This window comes from Lutra lutra, chromosome 9, assembly GCF_902655055.1.
Source record: "Lutra lutra chromosome 9, mLutLut1.2, whole genome shotgun sequence".
Taxonomy (NCBI): Eukaryota; Metazoa; Chordata; class Mammalia; order Carnivora; family Mustelidae; genus Lutra; species Lutra lutra.
The window spans coordinates 88,866,032-88,885,928 of record NC_062286.1 but is presented as its reverse complement, the minus strand read 5'-3'; the positions used below and the strand labels follow the sequence as shown (position 1 = coordinate 88,885,928).

Here is a 19,897-nt window from a genome sequence, read left to right as displayed (position 1 = left end):
TGCCTCCATCAGAAAGGATGAATACCCAACTTTTCTATCAACTTGGACGGAATTGGAAGAGATTATGCTCAGTGACATAAGTCAAGCAGAGAGAGTCAATTATCATATGGTTTCACTTATTTGTGGAGCTTAACAAATAGCATGGAGGACAAGAGAAGTTAGAGAAGAGAAGGGAGTTGGGGGAAATTGGAAGGGGAGGTGAACCCTGAGAGAGGATGGAATCTGAAAAACAATCTGAGGGGTTTGAATCACCAGGGGATGGGAGGTTGGGGGAATCAGGTGGTGGGTATTGGAGAGGGCATGGATTGCATAGAGCACTGGGTGTGGTGCAAAAACAAGGAATACTGTTATGCTGAAAAAAAAAATAAAATTATAAAAAAAAAAGAGGGTACCCCTCTCTCCACATTTTTTTGAGGGAGGCTTGGATGGCTATGTATTTTCCCCTTAGGACCACCTTTGCTGTATCCCATAGGTTTTGGACTGAATGTCTTCAATCTCATTGGTTTCCATGAATTGTTTCAGTTCTTCTTTGATCTCCTGGTTGGTCCAAGCATTCTTAAGCAAGGTGGTCTTTAGCTTCCCGGTGTTTGAGTTCCTTCGGAACTTTTCCTTGTGATTGAGCTCCAGTTTCAAAGCATTGTGATCTGAGAATAAGCAGGGAATGATCTCAGTCTTTTGGTATCGGTTGATTCCTGATTTGTGACCCAGTATGAGGTCTGTTCTTGAGAAGGTTCCATGTGCTCTTGAGAAGAATGAGTATTCTGTTGTTTTAGGGTGGAATGTTCTGTATATATCTATGAGGTCCATCTGGTGCAATGTGTCATTCAATGCTCTTGTTTCTTTATTGATTTTCTGCTTCGATGATCTGTCTATTTCTGAGAGAGGCGGGTTAAGATCTCCTACTATTAATGTATTCATATCAATATGACTCTTTATCTTGATTAACAGTTTTCTTATGTAATTGGCTGCTCCCATATTGGGGGCATAGATATTTACAATTGTTAGTTCATCTTATTGGATAGTCCCTTTAAGAATTATGTAGTGTCCTTCTGTATCTCTGACTACAGTCTTTAGTTTAAAATCTAATTTATCTGATATGAGAATCGCTACCCTGGCCTTCTTTTGAGGCCTGTTGGCATGAAAGATGCTTCTCCATCCCTTCACTTTAAGTCTGGGTGTATCTTTAGGTTCAGAATGGGTCTCTTGTAGACAACATATGGATGGGTCCTGTCGTTTTATCCAATCTGCAACCCTGTGTCGTTTATGGGCACATTTAGGCCATTCACATTGAGAGTGATTATTGATAGATACGTTTTTATTGTCATCGTGTGATCTTTGAAGCCTTTCTTTCTGTAGGTTGTCTCCATATTTCTGTTCAATGCTTTTCTTAGGATTTTTCCTCTGTTATAGAACCCCCCTTAATATTTCTGCAGTGTCGGCTTGGTGGTTGTGTAGTCTTTTAAGCCTTGCCGGTCTTGGAAACTCTTTATCTCTCCATCCATTTTGAATGTCAGTCTTGCTGGATAAAGTATTCTTGGCTGCATGTTCTTCTCATTTAGTGCCCTGAATATATCTTGCCAGCCCTTTCTGGCTTGCCAGGTCTCTGTGGACAGGTCTGACGTTATTCTGATGGGCTTTCCTCTGTAAGTAAGGAGCCTCTTTGTCCTAGTGGCTTTCAAGAGATTATATCCACAATTATGATTCCTCAATTTGACTATCAGGTTCCTTGATGTTTTTCTGGAATCTATAATCTTGGGTGGAGACCGTTCGGCCTCTAGTACATGAACGCTGGTTCCATTCGCGAGATTGGGAAAATTTTCATGAAGAACTTGTTCCACTCTATCTTCTAGACTTCTTTCTTTCTCCTCCCCTTCAGGGATTCCAATAATTCTGACGTTGGAATGTTTCATGGCATCATTTATTTCCCTGATTTTGTTTTTGTGGCTTCTAAGCTGTTTGTTCCATGCCTCCTCCTGATACTTTCTCTCTATCTGTTTGTCCTCCAGATCACTAATTCTATCTTCTGTCTCAGTTACCCTAGCTTTGAGAGAATTTAGATTAGATTGGAATTCATTGAGAGCATTATGAACCTCATCTCTGGTAGCTTTTAGCTCTGCCCTAACATTGTGAACATCCTCTCTGGTCGCTTTCAGTTCTTCCCTAATCAATTCCGTTTGGTCACCCATGGCTTTCTCCAACCTAGCTATTGCCTGGATAATTGTTAGCCTGAATTCTCTTTCCGACATATTGTCTATGTTGATAGCCATTAGCTCTGTTGCAGAAGGTCCATCCTCTGTATTTTTCTTCTGTTGTGCATTCCTCCTCCTCTTCATTTTGGTGAGAGATGACTGAATAGATGTAGCTGGACGTATCGACCGTGGTGCAGTCAAGGTGCACCCTGGAACACTTCTGAGCAATCAGGATTCTCCACCCAAATGAGAGAAAAAAGAAAAGTAAAAGGAAAAAAAAAAAGAGAGAGAGAGAGAGAGAGACAGGAAAAAAAGGGAAGATAAAAGAGAAGGTTCAGCCCAAATGGGCCCCAAGGTAAGATTTATGAAGTATACAATCAAAAACAGACAAGCAAAAAGACTGATAAAAGTATATGACAGGAGAAAAAAAATGGGCAGAAGATATGAACAGACACTTCTCCAATGAAGACATACAAATGGCTATCAGACACATGAAAAAATGTTCATCATCACTAGACATCAGGGAGACTCAAATTAAAACCACATTGAGATATCACCTTACACCAGCTAGAATGGCCAAAATTAGCAAGACAGGAAACAACATGTGTTGGAGGGGATGTAGAGAAAGGGGAACCCTCTTACACTGTTGGTGGGAATGCAAGTTGGTGCAGCCTCTTTGGAGAACAGTGTGGAGATTCCTCAAGAAATTAAAAATAGAACTTCCCTATGACCCTACAATTGCACTACTGGGTATTTACCCCAAAGATACAGATGTAGTGAAAAGAAGGGCCATCTGTACCGCAATGTTTATAGAGCAATGGCCACAGTCGCCAAACTGTGGAAAGAACCAAGGTGCCCTTCAACGGACGAATGGATAAGGAAGATGTGGTCCATATACACTATGGAGTATTATGCCTCCATCAGAAAGGATGAATACCCAACTTTTGTATCAACATGGACGGGACTGGAAGAGATTATGCCGAGTGTAATAAGTCAAGCAGAGAGGGTCAATTATCCTATGGTTTCACTTATTTGTGGAGCATAACAAATAGCATGGAGGACAAGGGGAGATGGAGAGGAGAAGGGAGTTGAGGGAAATTGGAAGGGGAGGTGAACCATGAGAGACTATGGACTCTGAAAAACAGCCTGAGTGTTTGAGGGGGCGGGGGGTGGGAGGTTAGGGGAACCAGGTGGTGGGTATTGGAGAGGGCACGGATTGCATGGAGCTCGGGTGTGGTGCAAAAACAATGAATATTGTTATGCTGAAAAGAAATAAAAAAAAAGCAATAAAAAAAAGAAAAAAGCAAGTCTGTGACTGGCTTATTTCACTTAGCATAATATCTTCAAGGTTCGTCCATGTTGTCATACAGTAGAGGATTTTCCTCTGTTTTAAGGTTGAATATTATTACATTTTATGTATATACCACATTTCCTTTATCCATTCATCTGCTGTTGGGTGTTTATGTTGTTTCCACATCTTGGCTGTTGTGAGCAATGTTGCAGTGAACATGGGAGTGTTAATACCTCCTTGAGATCCTGATTTTAATTCTTTTGGAGAAATTTCTAGGAGTCGGATTCTTGGATCATAAATTAGTTCTATTTTTGTTTTTCCAAGGAACCCATACTGTTTTCCATGGCAGCTGTGCTGTTTTGCACTTCTACCAATAGTCTACAAGGGTTCTTCCAACTTCTGATTCCACTTTATGATATATCTAAAATAGTCAAACTCATAAAAGCAAAGAATAGAACTTGGTGATACCCAAGGGCTGGGTAAGGAGTAAATGAGTTTGTTAATCAATGGTAAAATCTAGTTATGAAAGATGAATGAGTTCTAGAAATTTGATATACAGTACTGTGCCTAGAGATAATAATAATGTATACTTAAACATCTGTTAAGAAAGTAGATCTTACATTAAGGATTCTTACAAAAAACAAAAACAAAAATAAAACAAAACAAAACAAAGGAAAGAAGGCTCAAAGCACAATTGCACACATTCTCATATTGAAATTGTTAGTATTTTCCAGTTACAGATGGTGTGATGATGTACTAGTGATGGCAAAATAATTCCCAGGCTCCTGATACTGTCTCCATTGTTATTTAGAATAAACTACAAAGAAAGTCTTGGGCACGATTCCACATGATCTGTTATCTAACCATATTTTCTTACCTTATTGTTTTCAACTCAAAAAATATATTTAGCAGGGAGATAATGGCTTCCACTTAGCTGGGATTTAGTATTTTGAAATGTGTGAGAAAATTTTGGAGCTAGATAAGATCTATGCTTTTTCTTCTTTACATTTTGAGTCAATTATATATTTGAGTTCCCATTGCACAGTTGCATGCATGTGTTCCTGAGATTTTCCAGGTATTGAAAAAGAAAAATAACGTCAAAACAAAATGGAAAAACAAAAAATCAAAACAAAAATAAAATGACTAGAAATAAGTGTACTGTTGACACATTATTCCTATAGAGAAAGTTTCTGCTGGTTAAAGCCACCTGCCTCAAACTTCATGTTCTCATACTTTAATCAAATCAATCAAATAATTCAATCACAAGCAGTTTCTCAGATTTCCCTATTTTTTCTAATCTAGGTATCTAGCATGTATTTAAATCTGTGTTGTTCCTTAACATCTTCCTTAAGTTTTTAATTGTTTTTATGAGAAGAAATCATAAAAGCAATTTTAATAAGTTGTGACACTATGGCAATGCCCTATGCTTTTACAATGATAACTGTTTATATCAGTTTCTATTCATTTATAGGACTTACACATGAGATGATTCATCTGTGTTTCTGAGCAGATGTTACCACTTAGGGAAAAAGACATTTGTGCTTGCATAGTAAGTATACTCTGGAGACTTAAAAGTACTTTAACTGGATTTAAGAATCTGGCTCTCAGACCTCAGGAAAAAACATACATTAGTCCCATTATAAATTTAAAACTTTATTGAATAAAAGATGTTGAAATTCTTACTTACTATAAGCATTTTAGATATCTATCTGGGTATGAGTAATTCCAGGGTTCCTGCTGACTGACATTGTATTTCAGGGTGTGTTCAATTTTTCTCCCTCATCTATGGCCAATGAGTGGCCTTCTTTAAAAAAATTTTTTTTGAGTGTTTTATTTTTTCCCCAGCTTTATTGAGATACAATTGACATATAACATTTTGCAAGTCTAAGATGTACAAAGTATTGATTTGATATACATATAAATTGTTTAATAATTATCACAATAGGGTTAGTTAAAACATCTACCACCTCACATAGCATTTTGTGTGTGTGTGTGTGTGTTGAAAACTTTTTTAAAAAAATGTATTTATTTATTTGACAGAGAGAGAGATCACAAGTAGGCAGAGAGGCAGGTAGAGAGAGAGGGAAGCAGACTTCCCGCTGGGCAGGGAGCCTGATGTGGGGCTCAATCCCAGGACCCTTAGATCATGACCCAAGTTGAAGGCAGAGGCTTAACCCACTGAGCCACGCAGGTGCCCTATGTGGTGAGAACTTTTAAGATCTACTCTCTTAGTAACTTTCAAGTATACAATCCAATATTGTTAACTATAGTCACTGATGTATGCATTAGATCCCTGAACTTATTCATCTTATAACTGGAAGTTTGTACTCTTTTTTTTTTTTTTTTTTTTAGATTTTATTTATTTATTTGACAGAGAGAGATCACAAGTAGGCAGAGAGGCAGGCAGAGAGAGAGGGGGAAGCAGGCTCCCTGTGAGCAGAGAGCCTGATGCGGGACTCGATCCCAGAACCCTGAGATCATGACCTGAGCTGAAGGCAGAGGCTTAACCCACTGAGCCACCCAGGCGCCCCTGGAAGTTTGTACTCTTTGACCACCTTCACTTCTTGCCCTCACTCTCACCTCTTGCCTCAGGCAACCACCATCTACTCTGTTTCCACCAGTTGTTTTGTTCCACCACATATAGTGAGATCATATGGTAATTGTCTTTCTCTGTCTGACTTATTTCATTTTGCATAATGTCCTCAAAGCTCATTTATCTTGCTGAAAATGGCATTTCCTTTTTTATGGGTGAATATCCTACTGTCTAGATATGCTGTATCTTCATAATCTATTCATTTGTCGATGGGCATTTAGGTTGTTTCATGACTTGACTAGTGTGAATCATGCTGCAATGAACATGGGGTTGTAGATCCCTCTTCCAGACAGTGATTTCATTTCCTTTTAGGATTACTTTTTCTATTTTTGTGAACAATACCATTGGAATTTTGGCATTTTGGTAGAAATTACATGAACCCAAGGCTTTGGGTAATGAATATTTTAACAATATTAAATCTTCTGATTTATGAAAATGGGTATCTTTCCATTTATTTGTGTCTTTGATTTTTTTTCATTAGTGTCTTATAGCTTTCAGTGTAAAGATCTTTCACTGCCTTGATTAAATTTATTCCTAAGTATTTTATTCTTTTTGATACTATTATAAATGGGTTTGTTCTCTTTATCACTTTTCAGATATTTCATTATCAGTATATAGAAATATAACTGATTTTTATATGTTGATTTTATATCCTGCAACTTTAATAGAAATTTATAGGTTAATTATAACACTTTTTGGTGGCCTCTTTAGGGTGTTCTAGGCAAACAGTCACGATTTTACTTCTTCCTTTTAGATTTGGATCCCTTTTATAGATTTTTTCTTGCCTGATTGCTCTGACTTGGACTTCTAGCACCATGTTGAGGAGGAGAGGTGAAAATGGGCACTCTTGTTATGTTCTTGATCTTAGAGAGAAAGCTTTCAACCTTTCACTATTGGGATAATGTTAGCTATGTATTGTCATATGTGGCCTTTATTATTTTGAAGTGTTTCTTTACTATCATTGATCATTCCACCCCACCTCCCTGAAATCTAAGTGGCTGTTAATTATATCCAGGACAGTTTTCATCTTAGAATTTAGAGTTTTCATCTCTGAATGTTTTGGGGGGGTCTTTTCTCTAACTTCCATGTCTGTACTCAATGTTTTGAACTTATGTGATACAGCTACTAAAACTGTTTTAATGTCCAATTTGCTAATTCTAACATCTGTAACACTTCTGGCTTGATTTCAATCAATTGATTATTTTCCCCATATGGGTCATCTTCTCCTGATTTTTGCATGTTTGATAATCTTTGGGCACCAAACATTGTACATTTTACCTGGTTGTTTAATCTGGTAGGACACCGGATATGTTTGTTTTTCAGTAAATCTTGATTTATCCAGGGATTTTTTTCTTCCATGATCCAGGGATATAGTGAAGTTACTTAGAAACACTTTGATCTTTTTGCTCTTGCTTGTATGATTTATTAGGTAGGTCTGGTGCAGTGCTCATTCTAGTGCTTATTATTCTCCCACTACTGAGGCAAGACCTTCTTGAGTACTTTACTCAAAGCCCTGTAGATGATAAGATTATTCAGTCCAGCTGGTGGGAGTAGGACTATTTTTGGCCCTCTGCGAATGCAGATACTACTCCTTCTAGTCCTTTCAGTGATTCTTGGCCTTAGATAGTTCCCTGGCAGACATACATTGGTCACTATTGCTGAACACTTAAGGGGAAACTTGCACATCTTTGCAGCTGTCTTGGTGCAGCTCTGTGGTCCCAGTGCTCTGTTTTACAAACTGTTGATGTCTTGGTTCCTAATTCGCAGCTCCATGTCCTCCATTCTGGGAGTCCACCAGCTCCATCTGTTTCCACTCCTTGTGCCAAGTTCTGGAAACTTACTGCAGGCTGTGAACTGGGACTGTCATATGGCTTACCTTATTTGTTCCTCATATATTAGGAAACACTGCACTTTGTTGCTTGATGACCATGTCTTGAAGACCCCCTTTTTCTCTCTCACATATTTTTTATGCTTTTTAAAAGTTGTTTGAGGGGAAGAAAAATTCATCCTCTGCTACTCTATCTTGCCTAGGAGTGATATTCTTTTTAAACTTCTTTGTAAATTAGGGACTTTAGTCTCTTATTTGTAATATTCTGCTAATATTATCTCTTGGTCTGTCATGTCTTTTGCATATTGTTATGGTGTATTTTTACTATGCAATTTTTTTCACTCTTACGTAGTAAAAGTTATTAATGTTTTCTTTTTCTTTCTTTTTTTATTATGTTCAGTTAGCCAGCATATAGTTCATCGTGAGTTTTTTTATAGTGTTCAATGATTCATTAGTTGTGTATAATAGCCAGTGACTCTGGAATATTAGTCATAGTTACAAAGGTTTTCTTTCTTTCTTTTTTTTTCTTAGAAAGGCTTCCTTAGGGAGCCTGGGTGGCTCAGTGAGTTAAAGCCTCTGCCTTCGGCTTGGTTCATGATCTCAGGGTCCTGGGATCCAGCCCTGCATCTGGCTCCCTGCTCAGCAGGGACCCTGCTTCCCCCCCTCTCTCTGGCTGCCTCTCTGCCTACTTGTGATCCCTGCCAAATAAATAAAATCTTAAAAAAAAAGGTCTCCTTAAATGTTCCTACTAGTGCTCTAGTATATTTTCAATTTTTGTGAACATTCTATGTGCACTTGAAAAGAAATAATATGCTTTATTATTAGTAAATTATGTTTGGTGTATATTCAAAAGGTCAGTCTTATTGATTATTTTATTTAAGTATTTTATATCCTTATTTTTTTATCTACTTGATTTGTCTCCTACTGACAGTGGTATGTTAAAATCTTTATTATTACTGTGTTTCTATTTCTTTTTGCATCACTTAGTTTGTTGTGTTATTTAGTGCATAGTTATTCATGAACATCACATCTTTATGTAGAATGTGTCTTTTAATATTATAAAGTGTCCTTTGTCTAATTTAATGCTTTTTGCCTTGAAGTCTACTTTGTCTGGAATCAGGATTGCAGCCCTTGGTTTCTTATTGCTTCTATTTGTCTTGTACATATTCATTAATCTCTTTATTTTTAGCCTACTTGAATCACTACATGTTAAGTGTGTCTTGTATATAGTAAAAAGTTGTATTTTTGTTTGTGACCCAATTTGAAATCTTTTGTTTTCATAAGCACATTAATCTTGTTCATATTTATTGATATGACTAATATATATGGCCTCAATTTTGTCTATTATCTTATGCAGACATTTATTTACATATTTTATTATATATACTATTTCTATGTATTTGGCTTGGTCATTTGCTTCTTAAAATTTTTCTTTTGGTTTTTAAGAAGGTAAAAATATTGTAAGGGTTACCTTTGGATTAATACTTCTTATAGTGACTAATGTTTTTGTTCTTACTTAACTTTTCACCATCTGCCAGCTTGAAATGGTACTCTTTCCCTTCCACTGACAACTTACTTTTTCTCTTTTCCCTTTTCTCTTTTCTCTTTTAGTTGCTTTTTCTTACTTTGCCTGAACATAATGTTTACATATTATCTTTAATTCATGACCATGTTCTTTTATTGTTCTTAGTTCTTCAATTAAAAATGTGAAATACTCACTGAAAGTCCTTTTGTGTAGTTTTGAGGCCATCCTTTGGCTGGATGAAAGCCTTTCTCTGTCAGATTCCTATGGAAGTGCTCAGGTATTCCCTTATTCTGGCATACAATAAACTCTGTCTATGGCCTTACTACTTTTAGGAAGTTTTGCTGGATAAATATGAAAATTTATAAATTCCTTAAGTTTCTTGAAAATTATAGTCCTCTGTTGCTTTTCTTTGTATGTTATTTTGAAATATCTCAGTCTGATTCCTTTGCCCTTTAAATTTTTTCTTTCCTTTCTTTCTTCCTTCCTCCTCCTCCTCCTTTGTCCGCAGATGATGGAAAATTTTTTTTTTCTTTATCTCTAAAGTAATAGTTTTACTAGAATTTGTGTTGGGGCACTTCTTTTTTTCTTGAAGATTTTCTTGAATTTATAGTTTTAAATATTAGTTCTGTTCGATTGTCTTGATAATACTTCTTAAGTCTATCTTCCATTTCTATTCACTTTCTTTCTGATACTTTTATTCCCTTCTTTACCTCATATTTCTTCTGTTGTTCTTTAAAAAAATGTCTTAATGCTATTAAGTTTTTATTTGATTCTGTTCTCCACTGTGTATCTTGACATTTAATCTTAATTTTAGATGATTTTGTTTTATCTTCTATTTCTTTCCTGAATTCAAATTCATTTCTGTTTCATTTCTTTCTGCTTTATATACATTTTTTGTTCTTTGCTTTTGTATTTCTGATTCAGGGTATTTTGCCATATCCCCACCTTCCTGACTGAGGATATTTGATATAATTTGAAGCTTTCTACTACAGTTTTCTTCAGTGTAATATTTAGTTTGCCAGTCAAGTGTTTTCATCAGCAGAAAAGATTTTCTATTTATGTATATATTTATTTCCTTCCATTTTCTGACACATTGCAGTCATTTTATATGAAGGTGATCTGCTATGCTACTCCTACTCATTTCATGAAAGGGATTTTTAGTTTGACCATGCTCCATCTGTGCAGTTTATTTTGCAGATGGTAGTGTTGGTAGCACACTCATAATAGGGAAGGGTTAGCATGCCTTTCATATCTGCAAAATTTTTAATTTTCCCTCTCATTTCCTCCTTTTCCCCACTGAGTTGTCTTCAAAGTCTACCACTTCTGTTTAGTCTAATTCTTCCTAAAAGCTATTAGTTCTTCTAAGTTGTCCCTTCTAGTCCTTTTCCTCTTATCTAAGGCTATAAACTAGGAAGTCCTGGTCTGCGTCCTTATTTGAGCATTTATTGGTGTAATTTCTCTTCCTGGGGGCAGCCTTCTGCTTTTTCACATAGAATCTTTTATATAGTAAAGTGCAATTACTGGGTCCTAGGGTAGTTCTATTTTTAAGTTTTTGAGGAACCTCCATACTGTTTTCCAGAGCATCTGCACCAGTTTACATTCCCACCAACAGTGTGAGAGGGTTCCCCTTTCTCTGAATCCTAATGACCCTTTCATTTTTAATTTGTTTTCTTTTTTCTCACCTTACTCTTCTGTTTAATCATCTGGATTTGGAATTTTTCAAGTTTTACCGAGTTTGAATTCTGAAGTTCTTCTATAGCTTAAAGCATTTGTAGGTTTATTCCACCTATTGGGTTATGTTGTCCAGAATGAGTTTTTATCTTCTCATTTTTCTCTTGTTATCTCTCTCCCTTTTTTCTTCACATAACATTCCAATGTCATTGGGCAGTACAGTATTGTGGGTACTCTGGATCTTTAGTGCCTTCACACTTATGGGGCACGTGCACCAGCTGTAGATGAAACCAGTGTGTGTGTGTCACCTTGACAGAGAAGATGTGGCTAAGTTTCCTGTCATTTAAAAATGATTCTATAACATAGGCCCAAGCCTTACCTGCCAACTCATGGTCCCCAAATTCAGGTGCCATAACACAGGGAAAAAAAAATGTTCACAGCAAATAAGACAGGCACAACATTCCATACTTTTCTGAACTCCTTTTTCAAGTACTACTGTGAGAAGAGGTTAGTTCAGGGCTCATATTAACTCTTTTCCCAGAATTGGATTGGTTAATCAGGAATACTAAGCCTGATTTTAATTTTAATACTATCAGGACCCAAACAAAATTAGGTGGGAATATGGAAGATGCTCTACTCTCTCTGCCTTCTAGGTATAATTGTGTGATGGCAGAGAATATGGGATGTTTCCAGGAAGAGCTGAGGTGGCACCATCTTTTACAATGCTTGAGTTTTATAGTTCTAAGCATAGGTTGCTACCCATAATTTGGTGAACTTGGGTTGCTCACATGTAAGTGGCAATAGCTTAAACTGTCATTGTTTCAGAATAAGATGAAGTCTCTTTATAATAGAGTTATGGTTTTGCTTTGTTTTGTTTCTGGCTCTCATCAAAAAGAGCCACATGAAAAAAACAAAACCTCTGCTTGACTTTCTCTCACAACACGCTATTGGTAAATTAATCAGAAGCAATGTTCTTGAGCTGTCTCTCTCCTGGTTTCTTTAGTCCATGCCTGGCTGGGCTCTCTGCTGATCTTTCATTAGCGTTGATGAGCTCAGGGTAGAAAGGCACTTCTCTTTGCTCCTGAGAGAATCTCCGCTAGGTAGTCTCACAGTTTTAATCACTGCTAATAGCTATTTTGGCACACATTCAGAGTAGGCTCAGTGAGGGGCAGAGGAAATATTTTGCATTAACTGGATTATTTTAAGTTTCCAGCCCTGCAATGTTGCTTTAGGACAAAATGAATGGTGCTGGGAAATACAGCTTGTTTTCCCCAGAGTCTGTAAGGAAATGGCTCCTGTTATGCTAAGGCAGGTTGAATTCCACTTTGCTGTCTGCTGGATATTGTGCTTAGAAGGCTTTTCCTTCAGGTAGTGGAAGTAGCAGTTGTGGTTGGCATGTGTTGGCTGTATGGCAAGTATGGTGGTCTACTGATGACTGAAAAGAAAGGAAAGGCCACAAAAGCAGGTTTTGGTTACTCTTTATAGATGTAACATGTCAGACTTAAATGCTTCTATGCTGGTTTCCCTGCAGGACTTTCAGAAGAGTTTATGTTGTTGGTGAATATTGAAAAGACTGAGAACATTTAGAGGTTGGGTTTGAAGCTTCCTCCATAACCTGATTTGAGGAACTTACCTCCTTCCAGTGCCCAACACATGACTGAAATGAGCATATCTGGGTTTAACAGGATCTGGGGTCAGGATGATTCTGACTGGTATGAAGGCATAGAGTACAAAAGACATTCTGAAATAATGTCAAAGATGGACCCATTGCCTAGATTCAGTATAACATAATGGTAGAAAGAATAGGCTTTGGAGATCTGGCTTTAAATCTTGGATCCACTAGTTATGCATATTTTGGCAAACTGATCAACATTTCTGAGACTCATTTTCATCAGTCAGTAGAATGGGGGAATTAAATATCAATCTGATAGGATTACTTTGAAGACTTATTGTGATAGTGAGCGTGTACATTATGTGCCTGTGCATGCTTTCATGTGTGTCTGTATCTGTGTGAGTGTGTAAATCAGAGTACATGGTCATTCAGTAGATGAAAGCTAATACTTTTAATCCTATTGGGACTCTTTCTAGAATGTTGCAGCTTCCTCTAGGGCTGCTTCAAATTTCATGGTAGACTTTTACCTTTCTTACTGACAAAATCCTTGTTGAAAGCTGTCTTAGTCAGCTTAGGCTGCCATAACAAAATAGCATAGACCAGGTGACTTAAACAACAGAAATTTATATTCTCATCCTTCTGCAGGCTGGAAAGTCCTAGATTCAGGTTCTTCCAGGGTTCCATTCCTGGTGAAGGTCCTCCTCTTCTCACAAGGTCACAGTCCTGAAGCATTAGAGCTTCAACATCATGGCCTCTTTTAAACTTAATTAACAATGGGCTTTGACATATGCATTTTGGAGAGAGACAAATCAGTTTACAGCAAAAACCAAGCTTTTCTGGGAAGAGGTACTTGGTGAGGGCAGTGGGTCATCCAAGAGTCACAGAGAAATTTGGTTCTGCTTTCTGGTATGTTCCTTCCTATTTATTATTTGAGTCATTATCTTTTGTGATCCACCAGGCAAGAAGAGAAAAAGGGGGTATTAGATCTTTGAGATCTTAATATAAAATTATGGCTAAATGCCTATGTGTAACACATGAATTATTTTCTTTAATCAAATTCTTTCTCTGAGGCATGGGGAGATGGAACATGAGAAAATAAATTTTCAAGAGGTTGAAGGGTACGATACTTAAGCCACATCATAAGTGTGGGTTTCGAAGATTGTATATACAGAAGTTGATTTGGTACTTCTGGGTCCATGCCTGGAAAACTAACAGTTTTACCAGCTGGCTACTAGCCCCATGTGAGACTCTAAGTGTGAAGTGGAGAGAGCACTTATTTCTAGGCACTGAGAATTCTCTGTTGTTCCCTTTACTCCTTAAGTTAAAGCATCTTATTCACTATTAGGACTCGTGAGGCTAGCACATGTGAATGATGGACCAGCTGATGTTGGAGGAAAGCACTCTGGACAGCACCTTCCTTTTCTCTTGTCCTCACTTTCCCAGCTTTTTCACGCTCACCTTCTTCTGTGTGTCTGTCCAGGCCTCTTGCTCTGATCCCACCTCTGCTTCCCTCTGAGTCGTTGATAGCCTGTGCTCTTCCATGGGCCTGTCTTCCCCAGCAGCCTTCAGCTTTTCTTACCCATTATGATGAAGGCACCCTCTGACTTGGTTAGGAGTGGTATATCTTATCTTATCAGAACAAACCCTGGCTCCAGCCCTGCCGAGGTCAGTTCAGTCTTGCTTGTCTGCTGTAGACCAACTGAGAATAAAGGAGGAAGACTGCAGGTTTCTAGTTCATTGGCCATTACTAAAAGTCAACATGCTTCCTTTTTGTGGAAATAATGGATAGTACCTTCTCCCTGTCTGATTTAGGTAAAAACTAATGAGTTTAAGAGTTAAAGATGTATAGACGCTTTGGTAAAACAGTTTCTTTAATGAACTCAACTGTTATCAATGTCCAAGGCTCTAAATATTGACTTGCCATTCAGTTTTTAACATTTTTAATCTTTTTAATTTTTATTTTATTTTATTTTTTTAAAGATTTTATTTATTCATTTTACAGACAGAGATCACAAGTAGGCAGAGAGGCAGGCAGAGAGAGAGAGGAGGAAGCAGGCTCCCTGGTGAGCAGAGAGCCCGACGTGGGGCTCGATCCCAGGACCCTGGGACCATGACCCGAGCTGAAGGCAGCGGCTTTAACCCACTGAGCCACCCAGGCGCCCCTTCATTTTTATTTTTAATTAATTTATTTTTTTATTATGTTGTGTTAGTTACCATACAGTACAACATTAGTTTTTGATGTAGTGTTCCATGATTCATTGTGTGCATGTAACACCCAGTGCTCCATGCAATCTGTGCCCTCTTTAATGCCATTCAGTTTTAATGAGAGTTTTAATATTCTCCCCCAAGGAATAGATGCAGTGCTCACCACCCTCAGTTCCAGAACTTATTCTGTCCAGGACACCTCTCTGTGCCCCAGTTTCCTCCTCTGGGTGTTACTAGAGCCTCTATTTAAGAGGGTTACAGTTAGAATGAAATGAAATGATATGTAGAGAGGCTTAAAATAGTGTCTGCTAAATAGTTTTCCACTTCCCTACATTTAAATTTTATTTCCTCAAATTGGAGTTGGAATTCCCAGGGGCTCTGCAGTGAGGTACAGCTTCAACTCTGTGACATGCTGAGCAGGGGGAGTGGACCCACTGGTGGCAATCTGTGTCTTCTGACTTTGGACTTATAGAGGAGAGAGGGAAGGGAACTGGTATTTTCAGTGGCTCACATTATGTCAGACATATGTATCAACTCCTGTGACTCCAATCAACCCAGAAAGGGTAAGACTTAATTTCCTGATTTTAGAGATGGGAGAACCAGGGTAAAATCAGACTTTGACCCCAGGTATCTGTGATCCCAGAATTGAAGCTCTTTCTGCTGCCAATAATTTGACTTTTGGTCAAAGTAGAAAAATTAGACAGAGAATGGCTAATGGCTTACCTCCGTTGGGTTATTTTACTTCTGGTTAGAGATTTCCTAACAGCCATTTGTGCATATTTCCAGCTCACATATCTAACTTAGTGACCCTTCCCTTATTCAATTCATTATTACATTGGAGGAGTGATTTTTTTTTAATTAAGGTTAGTGTTTCAGCAATTTGTATGATTTTCCTGAATCCATCAGCATCAAACATTCTTTCTTAGAGGCCAGTTCCTTAAAGTGCTTGAGGTGGAAAACCACAGTGCAGTTCTCAGTGGCTGGGGGCTTTACCAAGAGTCACTGAAGGCAAATTAATCATTAAAAAAGATTTACTTTTTACTTGACCCTGACTTTGTACTATCTTAATAATGAACTAATTTTAATCTTGAGATGTAATTAATATCAACTGATGATAATACTTAGATTTGTAATTTTATATCCCTGAACCAAAAGATCCATTCTTTTACCAGGTTTTGTAAAATTCTGGTTTTTGAGATTTCAGATTTTGTGTGTGTGTGTGTCTCTCAGGATAAGAGGCCCACTGCTATAAACTTCCTATATTCATTTTTTATAACTCAGTGTCTTCTGAAATACATGTGCATTTTCTATAATTTGGAAAGTAGACACAATATTAATGTTTTTGTTTGTTCTTTCAGTAATCTGTTATCTAGCTGAGGAGAAAGAAGATATATTTGATCCAACTGAACTCTGAGGAAATGCAGTGATTGTACCTGTTTCTCGTCTGTTACCTACTCACAATGAGCTCGGGGAGGGATGAACAACATAGACCAGGAGCTGAACACCTATGTTAATGTACTGCCTTTTGTTTCCTTGATGGAAAGTCTGCCTAATCAGGAGTCCTGATTCAAACACAATCTGCAGATGTTAGTAATGCAAGACTGAAAATGATACACATAAACATTTCACCTGCTTAAGATCTGAATAAAAGCATGTCTTGAAAGAGAGAATGGTTTTAGTTTCCCTTAAAAATGACTTAGAAGGTAGTGTGTGGAGACAAGAAGCATTCTGGCTTTTGATGGCTAGAGAACCAACTTTGAGTCCTAGCTCTGCCACTTGGGGAATTCACCTTATCTATCTATCTATCTATCTATCTATCTATTTATTTATTTGACAGACAGAGGTCACAAGTAGGCAGAGAGGCAGGCAGGCAGAGGAGGGTGGGGGGACCCTGAGAACATGACCTGAGCCGAAGGCAGAGGCTTAACCCACTGAGCCACCCAGGCACCCCAAGTTCACTATATCTTAATAGCTTCTCTTTCCTAAAGTATAATAGGGAATAATAATAGGTAGTTCATACAAGTTTAACAAAAATGAATCATGATAAAGGTGAAGTGTGGAACCATGGTTCTGGTTCTTAGTAAGGGCTTATTAAATGTTACACCAACTAGATTTTGCTAATTGATCTTAAGAGCTAGACTAAACTCCTAACCTCTATACACATTCTCCCCCTGTTGGAGAGAGAAGTGAATTATCCACAATATACCCTAAACTGGTAAGTTTAGGAAAACAGGCTGAGCATGCTGTCCTCAGTTCCTGCTTTTCTCTAAGTCAACCTGCCTATAAGGATTTACTTTCTTGCCTTGCCTATGGATTGGAGACACACATTTAATACAGCCCACTATGGCTATATACCTAAACTACATTTCCACTCAAGGTTTTGTAAGTATTAAGCCTGTTATTTTGATTTTTTCTATCTAACATTAATGAATAGCCTTCAATTTATCCAAGCCCAGTGGAGAATAATGTATTGCTGAGCTTCTTTAAATGCCATCATATGTAAATAATGGGACTGGTTTATGATATTTTATTAACTTAGCAAAATGGATGATCTTGGGAGAACAATGACAAGTGATCTTTGCATGATGATGTGAGAATTACTGGAAAAATTCAGAAAAATTTTAGTTCATGGTGAAATAGTTCATGGCAAGAACTTTGGCCACCATCAAAGTTTTTATGCCCTTAGAATCCTCTCTTATAGTTTTTTTTTTTTAAAGAAATGTAAGTATTATGAGAGGGGATTAAATTCTTAAACCACACAGGCTCTAAGTATCATTAATGTTTTTCTTTCTCCCTTGGAATAATGCAAGGAGAGGGTGTCCTTCTGGAATACAGAGGGATAGAAAAAAAGAGGAATGAGGAGTTCTGAAATCTGTTACCTAATGCATAATATTGCCCCTAGTCAGTCTCATAGAATTCTGTTCATGGTTCCCATAACACTGGCACACAATAAATATTTGTGGCTGAATGAATGAACATTCTTACAGGTCTGCTTCATGAAAATACAAATATTTACTCATACTGTGATGACATTATGCAGAGTAGTTGGCCTGAGATGATGCTCCTATTTTACTTGTCCTCTTACATGTGAAAAGAGAATGTGGGCATATATATAATGTCTTATTGTGAAATCTTTACGATTTCATTATAACATCTGTAAATAAGATGAAAAGTTTGAATCAAGATTAAGATGACCGTAAATCTGCAATAATGAAATACCAAAATATTTCATTTTTATACTTCACACAGTTATTTCCAGTGGTAAAATAAAGTGTATCCTATATAAGCTCCTTGAATCATGGAAGAGAGTTTTGTCCAAGAATAATTTTATATCTGTAGAGATTTAATGTTAAAGATGATCTTACATTGTGATCTTCCTTGTGAGTCCCAGTTCCTGTTCATGTGAATAAGCTCATAGAGTTTCTTTCATAAATAAAAAGCATATTGAATGTGTAATGTGGTTTTTGGATGATGCCCTGATGTGAGATGGCCAGTGGGACTAAATTGCCTGTCAGTGCCTGCCCAGTGAAGCGATGCTCTCTTAACAAGATGATCTGCCATCCCATCAGTTTTTGTTTTGACAGTTACAGACAATGATGATGTCGAGTCTAGCATCAGAATGTTCTATTTTCATCCCCAAATGAATTCTCCTATTTGTTACCCATAAAAAATTAGTTGTATAAAAAGGCAGCACTTCAATCAAACTTTCCAAAGTGTGCAGCATAGCCAGGCCCTGCTGAGAGAGCATGGAGAGCAGTTGGGAGTTCACATCAGGATTAATTTGGGTCCTGCATGATGAGTCAGTCTGCAGTGGGCAGGAGAGGGAATGATAAATACCTCCCAGGGTTCCGTTGATAATAATATTGTTTTAGTTCACACTATGGAAACTACTCCAACTGACTCTGGTTGCAACTCCTGAGAAAACTTTATTATTCTGACTAAATATGTAAAGCCTGCCATATTCAGCAAGAGGTAAATATTTCTAATCTCTAAATGGATTTGCTGGCAACGAAATGTTCTTTTAACATAACTTAGGCTTAATTAAGGTCAATTTATCACAAAAGTATTTTGCTCCAGGAGCCAGATAAGAACTTTGGGAAAATTAAAGAAGGAAAGTAATGATGCACAAATTGGTAGAACACTATCTTCCAGACCAGTCAGCAATTCCCAGAACTCCAGGTTGAGCTAAAGCGCTTTCCAGCAAGGGGACCTCCATGGCCTTCCCCAGCAGGTGCTAAAGAGATTTCACCCCATGTCCATTTATGTCCTGGTGGGATTGTTCTTAGTCACCACTGTTTATTGAGGACTTACTGTACACCTAGCAATTTCTAGTTCCTTATCTGCATGTGGCAGTCAAGAACAGTTAAAGCAGGGGTGCCTGAGTGGCTCAGTGGGTTGAGCCTCTGCCTTTGGCTCAGGTCATGATCTCAGGGTCCTGGGATCGAGCCCCACATCGGGCTCTCTGCTTAGCAGGGAGCCTGCTTCCTTCCCTTGCCTCTGCCTGCCTCTCTGCCTACTTGTGATCTCTCTCTCTCTCTCTCTGTCAGATAAAGAAATAAAACCTTAAAAGAAAAAAAGAACAGTTAAAGCAATAGTTACATAATTATAACCTGTCCTACTCATCAGTGACTTAAAAAAACCACCATCAAATTTGTGGGCAACGGTAATCTCCTGGCTTTTTCTAAAAATAAGTTGGATCTTTCTCGGATTGGGTTACAGGAAAATCACCTGCTGGATAATAAGAAGCATTTCATTTAACTTGCATTTTAATTTATTTCAATTTTTATTGTAAGCTTCCATGAAAAATTAAAGTCCTACATATTATTCACTATAGCACTTGCTATATGTGGACTTTCACATGAGGAACTCCTTTAGAATTTTCCTTTTCTTGAGAAATTTGTGTGTTTCTCATTTTCTATTTGAGGAGAAATGTATAATTAATTGCTCTCATATGGGCACAGGCTAACAAGAAGTCATCAGCAG

The 19,897-nt window shown here is 37.6% G+C and overlaps 1 long non-coding RNA gene across 1 annotated transcript in view; it reads left to right on the top strand.

The window, feature by feature from the left end:
• LOC125109200 (uncharacterized) overlaps positions 1–16,686 on the top strand; it is a 35,035-nt gene extending 18,349 nt beyond the window's left edge. Inside the window, exon 4 of the long non-coding RNA XR_007130149.1 lies at positions 16,273–16,686. This is a non-coding gene — a long non-coding RNA (uncharacterized LOC125109200). The remainder of the gene's footprint in view (positions 1–16,272) is intronic.
• Positions 16,687–19,897: the final 3,211 nt, after the last annotated feature.